Here is an 8113-nt window from a genome sequence, read left to right on the forward strand (position 1 = left end):
CATTATCCTACGCACATCGCACACTCCCCAAACAATGGATGTCGATATTCAAAATATCATTTACAATTTTTTTAATATATTTTTTTATCCTTTTTTATTACATGCATCACTACACAAATTGATTTCATATTATATATACTTGCAAAGCATCACCATCGTGTATTTTGTTTGGCAATAACCATTATGAACTTCTGAATCTGGGAGGTAAAAGATGTATAATTGATTTTTTTTAAAATATGACTAATGTAACATCCTTAAGGGCTATTATGTTGAAAAACTACGGCAATAATATATATATATATATATATATATATATATATATATATAATTAATGATTTTAGAACACCGATAAAATACTTGTTAAAGACATGATCAAAAAGATGAAAATAATATTGCGTAGTGTGACATACAGAAATTTAAAAGTCAAGTCTTCATTTACTCTATCACATTCTTCTTATACTAAAGTTTTCAATGAGGCAAATCTTATAAAGCAAATGATAACGTGATGGTAAAAAGAACCTAGTCTTGTTATTTATTAACCCTAACCACCTCCCATTATGGATCAATGGTTAGGCCCACAATGGTTTCCTACACTAATCAAAATTAGGTGTCCAAAACTCTAGACAATTAATCACATTATTAGCGGACTTAAAGTATCATCAAATGAATCATAATATTAGTCCGTTTTTGACAAAACAAAATATTACTACAATTAATTGTAGCCCATAAGAATATATGAGAAAATTCTAACATTTTTCCACTTGGGCAAAATTAATTGTGTATTTTTAATTTTAAAAATATTTTCAAAAAATGACTCTCCGGCTTATAACATATTGTGGCCACAAAATAAATGATCTCAAGATACAACACCTAATTAAAACTTCATCCAACAAAAGTCATGTAACATTGAATCATGATGGTAATTACATCTCTCATTGATGCAACATTTTCCATGATTACAAATAGGTTTAATTACTCATTTGTTCCTTATAATTTGATCATTTGTACCCCTAGTCCCTATAGCTTTAAAGTGGTTTTTTTAGTCCCTATAATTTATATTTTAATTTTCTTTTAGTCCCTGTAGTTTGAAAGTGATTTTTTTAGTCCTTGTAATTTGCATTTGAATTTCCTTTTAGTCCCTATACTTTATATTTTAATTCCCTTTTATTCTTTACCATCAAAATATGAGTAATATTATTAATTACAATTAATTACAAAAATATTAGCAAATAATTCGTAACTAATTTATCTCAAGATAATTTGTAATAAAAAAATAGTTGATAATTTATAACTAATTTGTAACTAATTATTTTTATATGTTTTTTTGTAGTAAGGATTAAAAGGTAATTAAAATACAAATTATAAGGGCTAAAAAGATCACTTTCAAACTATAGGGACTAAAAGATAATTAAAATACAAACTATAAGGACTAAAAAGACCACTTTTAAACTATAGAGACTAAAAGAGAATTAAAATGTAAATTATATGAACTAAAAGGTACAAATCGTGAAACTATAAGGACCAAAAGAGTAATTTAACCTTACAAATATTATCGACTTCGTCAACTAGTCATCAATGTGAAGTGCAACAAGAAATGGCATGCCAATGTGATTAAAAGCTATGCCGTCATTTTCTTCGCCCGTCCTCAATTTCTCTCAAGTGCTTGAAAACCAGAGAAATTACATGGTTTATCAAGAAACCATCATGCCTCAACTCCAATCCTTGTGTCAATCACTAGCAAAATGATCCTAACTACACCTAGCTTTAATATCATTACGCCTCAACTCCAATTCTGGTGTTGACCACCAGCACAATGGTCCTGATGACATCAAGCTTTAATAATCTCACATTTGATATACACACACAAAAGGCATCATAATGAAATTCATATCATCATTTATTCATCAAATCAAATGTAAAATGTCATCAATACATCATTTTCCAAAATTCAAAATAAGGACCCAACAACATGAAAAAGGAAATAACATGAATCTAAAGCTCCCACTAACCAAAAATATCAAAAGAACTCACAATGCCTATGTTTTCATAATAATCAAAATGATTCACAATTTTGGTCCCCGTATTTTAAAAATTCTACAATTTTGGTTCAATATTCAATTTTATCTGCATTTTATTTCTTACATTATAATTAATTAAATCATTTTTTGATGATACCTTAAATGAATATGTTAGGCCTAAGATTCAACCATCACTACAAAAAAGGGTATTTTAGACCACACAAATATGTTGATAACCCCTAAAATCGGTCGGTAATTTAATATTTCCGATGAACAAAAATTCATCGATAAAATGGTCGTAGGAAATACCAACTGACGAAATTTCATGTCCGTTGGTAATTTTTGATAGATATATCCGTCAAAAAGAGACTATTGGTAATTTCTGACGGATATATCCATAAAAAATTTCCTACTGATATGGCCATCAGAAATTACCGATAGATATTTTCGTCGAAAATTTCCCATAGATGTGGCCGTCGGTAATTTCCGACAAACACATCCGTCGGAATTGCCCATGGCCACATTTCCAACGAACATTTTCCATTGGTAAAATTCATCAGTAATTTTTTTTTCAAGAATTTATTATTTCGTTTTTATTATTTAACATTGATAATTTAGAATTTTTTTTCATTTATATTATTTAACATCAATATTTAAAACACATACATGTAATTAGTGAAATTCTCAAATTCATAAATCCAAAACAAATGATAAAACAAATTCAATGGTAGAGTCCCTCTGTTGGTCATCGTGTTGTTGCTGCTACTCATCTGATTGGTCATTGTCTTATTGTTTTTGCTGGTCAGGTTGTTGATGTTGGTGAATAATGTTTCACACTTCAAGAGGTAGGAACTAAAGTACAATTGAGTAAAATACACATATCTCCTCCTTTGATTGACAAAGCTCCTCCCTTAGTCGATTAATCTTCGTTGAATCTTGAGCGCGACTGCAAGATCCTTGCACATGCTGCATGAAGCTATCATATCCACATTTATAACTATGAGCAAGATCTCCTGTACCATAAAGGTGTCCCTTATGCTTTAGTCTTGCAACTACAACCCAAGATCGAGTCCTAAATCATTGTTCTTTAGCAGGGTCTAAAGGAGTGATTTGTGATTCATCAACACTTGATGTAGCATCAGACCTAACTTGAGATAGTCTAACCTCAAAATCTTCCTGTCATTCATAAACAATCATTATTTCATAAATATAATAAAAAAAATTAAAAATAAAAGAGCATGCAAGACAATGGTCTCACATATGTCTACCTAGATCTATCATCAACAAATTGACCAATATCCTTTCGTAAATGAGAATGCTGAAATACCTCATCAACGTATGCAGATCAATCACGCTCCTTTGACTATTTATAAACATTAAGTGGTAAATTAAACAAATACAAAGAAGTATGTATTATAATTTTAATGTACATACGAAGTTAATGGCGTGATCCTACATACACCCACCCTTTTTCAAATGCTCATTTTTTTTTGCCTGTGCACACTTAGAACGATACTCAGGTGCATTCCAATGTGATAACAGATCGTTCCAATCATAATCTCCAATCCACTATGACCTTTTATTTTCATTTCGGGAATCCTTAAACATCTCAGAAAGTCTATGATAGGATTTCGTGTTAAAAACTTTCTTAATTTCATTCTCTTCCTCAGGTCTCCATACCAATTTTTTCTAAAGTATCACAAAGTTATGAAATGACACACAGTTAGAAAAATACCAATTTTACAATTTCAAATGAAATAAAAAAAATCAACATTACTTATTATTGATTTTCTAGCACAAATAAAGGATATTAAATATAGAGCACAAATGAATGCAATATTTTTTCTTCCCAGTTAGAAATTGATTAGCCATTATTAATGATGTTTAACACGTGGAGGAAACAACCACATCATAATCACTTGAAGAAAACCTCTTTCACTCCTAATGTTTCTGAATATTAAAACCATCAATTAAGCCACAAACAATATGATAGATAAGTTATCATCCCAATTAAATTCCTTCCAATACAAGATCACATTCAATCTCTTGTATTCCAAGATTCAACCAAACATAGACAAGCAACACATTTCCATATACATATAATTTTGAAGTCTAAAGAAGGAAGTGGTTGTTATCAAAGTTTCAATTATGCTACAATTATGCTACAATCTTATTTCCAAAAGAAAAAAAAATTACCCAATTTTCAAATGAAAGAAGAGTTCTTGATGATTTTTTGGAATTTCTCCCCATGTAGGTCATGGGTTAGCAAATTGTTGCCTAATGGACAATGTGATAGCCTTTGACGAAACCTTAGATGGATGAAACCTAAATAGAAAAATAATTCATAAAAAATCAAAAGATAAAATGATGTATGATATATAATGATAATTATTTAAATTTTTTAATACTTATGCTTCATTGATAAGTGTAACCGTAGGACGATCAATGAGGGGGAAGGGGTCTTCCATGGCCAAATTTGGAACGTCTTCATCAGTAGACATGTTTGCTATAGTTAGGGATGGTGTGGATGTAGATACCGAGGACGGTTCACATGCATCAATCGGAGATGGAGATGGTCTACCTTCAGTCGGAGGTGGAGATGGTCTAGGTGCAACATCCAAAGATCTGACTGGCATAGATAAGTAGACGGGGATGTGATAGATGATGAGAGACTATCTCTAGGTGGTAGTAGTTTAACGACATATTGTTTTTTCTTGCCACTTGTCATTTTCCCACTATTGTCATGTGACGAAGGTCAGGGAGGGTCAGCACCACCTGATGACATGTCAATATATTGAAAAATAACATTACAAATAATGAATCAAATAGAATGGGATGAATTAAAATTAGAAAACTAACAAAATTCCATTTCCCACCAAAAATAAAATACACTAATATAGTGTTCAACTATTACAACAAAACAAAGATGATACTAATAACAAACAACAATGTCTAATCCTCTTCAGAATTATAAACTTCAAAGTCATATTCTAATTCCCCTTCATTTTCTTCTTCAAAATTATTTGATTCTTCATTCAAATTATTTGATTCTCCTTCGTTTGTCAACAGATTAGCAGGGTCCACTTCTTCAACACCACCTATTAAATCTTGCAATCCAGAAATACTTTCAACTTCAATTACTTCATTGACATGTGACATTTCCTCTACTTCGTTGTACATTATCGGATTCTATGTAACCCATTAGCTTCATTTTAATTGCAACACACCAACCATGCTTGTCCCTTCTTATTGCTGGATACAACACATAATACACTTGTCTTACATTATGTGCACTGATGAATGGGTCAAATGGATTATATCTTTTATCCATTCGAATTTCCACAGTGCCATATTTAGGTTCAACTCTTGTTCCTCTACTTGTTGGATCAAACTAGTCACAATAAAATAAAACTACTCGCTTAGGATAGCTTGTAGTATTATACTTTAGCTCATATATACATTGAATGACCCCATAGAAATCATCTGCGCCTCCTCTGTAAGGCCCGTTACGTGAACCCCACTATTTACCGTTTTCTTCCCCTTAGTCCATGATTGAATATGAAATTTGTATCCATTCACAAAGTATGTGTGTCATTCTTTAACATAACTCATAGGACCATACGATAAATCCTTTAAGTGTATGAATTGTCACATTTATAAGCTCATTTATAACCTAAGAATATAAAGAGCATGAAAAAATATATTTTATTTAGCATAAAATAGAAAAATAAAATAAAACTATAACATACATACTTGTTCCTGGAACCAAGTAACAAAATTTGCATGTAGATTACGAGTAGAACCATTAGATTCACTAATTTGTTAGGATTGAAAGAATTCAGTGTCCAACATTAATTATTTGGAGGGGTCAATATTTGGATTATAATGCAATTGACAACAACAATTATTAAATCCCAAAGGCCATAATCTCTCCAACTTACTCAAGGTATGACTTAACTTTGGCACAGTTAATCAACACATGAACATGGGTGAGTTTTTCTCTTGATCAATTAACTAGTGAAGGAACTCATTCCCAAAAGGACGATGTTGCTAGTCAAACACTAATAACATTGGTGGACGTCTTTCAGTTTCAATTATCATTTGATTCCTAATATTGCGTGGCGATAACATAAAGTTGTTGAAATAATGGGAACAAAAATGAGCTATCTCAGGATGTAACTAAGACGCACAAATGGATTCTTCAACCTTGTCCTTATTTTTTATTACTCATTTAGAATTGCCCATGAATCTACATATTTGCATAACCAAGTCATGATTGATGAGCATTAAACAAATGAATTTTAAATAAAATACAATGATAATTTTATTACCTTTCAAATGGATACGTCCATCTGTATTGGATTTGTCCACCAAGTCTAGCTTCATATATTAGATGCTCCATTGAAATGACAGGTAGTAAAATGAAACTGATTTTTTTTTTCAGATACTTGGTTGAAAAGAAAATAAATGTTAGGCAGTAATTTCAAAATAACCTTTATTTCATGTATGAAAAACTTAATTAATCCAACTAGTTATATCTAACTATCCTAGCAAGCTAATTTGTTGCTCAACATCATTAGTATATTCAATAAAAAAAATAATTAGTATATTATATGGAAAAAAATATTATACATTAACAGTGTAAAAATATTTTACACAGTCATTCTATCACAACTCATCATACGTATGATAAATTTGTTGACTTTTAAAATAATTATCTTAAAGTAATTCAAATAATGATTTGGAAATGGATGACGATATAAAACTATTTTACTGTTAGTTCATAGACATTAACCTCATATTATCAGTTAAACCAATGTTATTTAATATAAAATTATACATTTAAATTATAATAACTGATAATTTGTTAATTAGATTTAGCTATTTCTCTATTAAACAAAACATATCTATTATTTAAATAAGTTTATTCCTTTATATTGCACACATAGTGATAAAATATAATATCATATTATTTTAAAATTTTCTATTAAGTTAATTTTAAATTTAATTATTTCTATTGTGCATGTTAGTTATATTAATATTAATTCAACTTCATTTGAATATAATTTTTTAACTTTCATATTATGTATAGATCATATTAACACTAATTAGGTTAACTTATTTAAAAGATAATACAAAATTATTATAATCATAATTATTTAAATATAGTAAATTTATATTTTTATTAGATAAATTTTTTAGCTATACACAAGTCTAGTAATTTTCCGTTTTAAAACCTTAAAATAACTAAAAGACTAGAATTGTACATGGAGTTTTTATTGTTATATAATATTGAATTATAATATATTTTTTTCTATTTTTCAGGTGAAGTTTGGTAAATTTGAGAAGAAAAAGAAAGCGAGCAAAGAATCAATTATCTAGAAATTGGAATAAGGAAAGTATTTTCTTTGAATTGTCTAATTGGAGATGTCTAAAATTGAGACAATTTAGACGTAATGCACATTGAGAAAAATGTGAGTGATAGTATAATAGGAACATTGATGAATCTTGATGGAAAGACAAAAGATAATATAAACTCTCATTTTTTTTTTATCTAAAGTGCTTGGGTATACGAGCAGAATTTCATGTAACCATGATTGGAGAAGGTAAATATGCATTCCTACATGCACACTTGACTAGGTCATCTAAGGAAAAATATGTCTTTTGTCAATTCCTAGTTGATTTAAAGGTTCCTGATGGTTATTTGTCCTATATTTCTCGATGCATTGATGTCAATGAGGGAAAATAAATGGGGTAAAATCTCATGATTGCCACATGTTTCTACATTGCTATCTCCCACTTTCAATACATGGTGTTCTACATAAGAAAGTTTGTGAGACACTAATTAATTGAAAGTAGTTTCTTTTTTTAGAGAGTTGTGTTCAAAGAGTTTGAAGAACTTGGATTTGCTAGAAAGAACAATAGTTCTAACCTTATGTAAATTGGAGAAAATATTTATTAAATCAAAAGACGTTTATGTCTTAAGAAGAATAATGACCTTTAATTATTTTGATTAGATGTAAACAAATACTAAAGTTAAAAGTTATGTCTTATACACTATTAGAACATGTTTCACGAAGTCTACGTCTGATGTT

Source organism: Glycine soja, chromosome 12, assembly GCF_004193775.1.
Source record: "Glycine soja cultivar W05 chromosome 12, ASM419377v2, whole genome shotgun sequence".
NCBI classification, from domain to species: Eukaryota; Viridiplantae; Streptophyta; class Magnoliopsida; order Fabales; family Fabaceae; genus Glycine; species Glycine soja.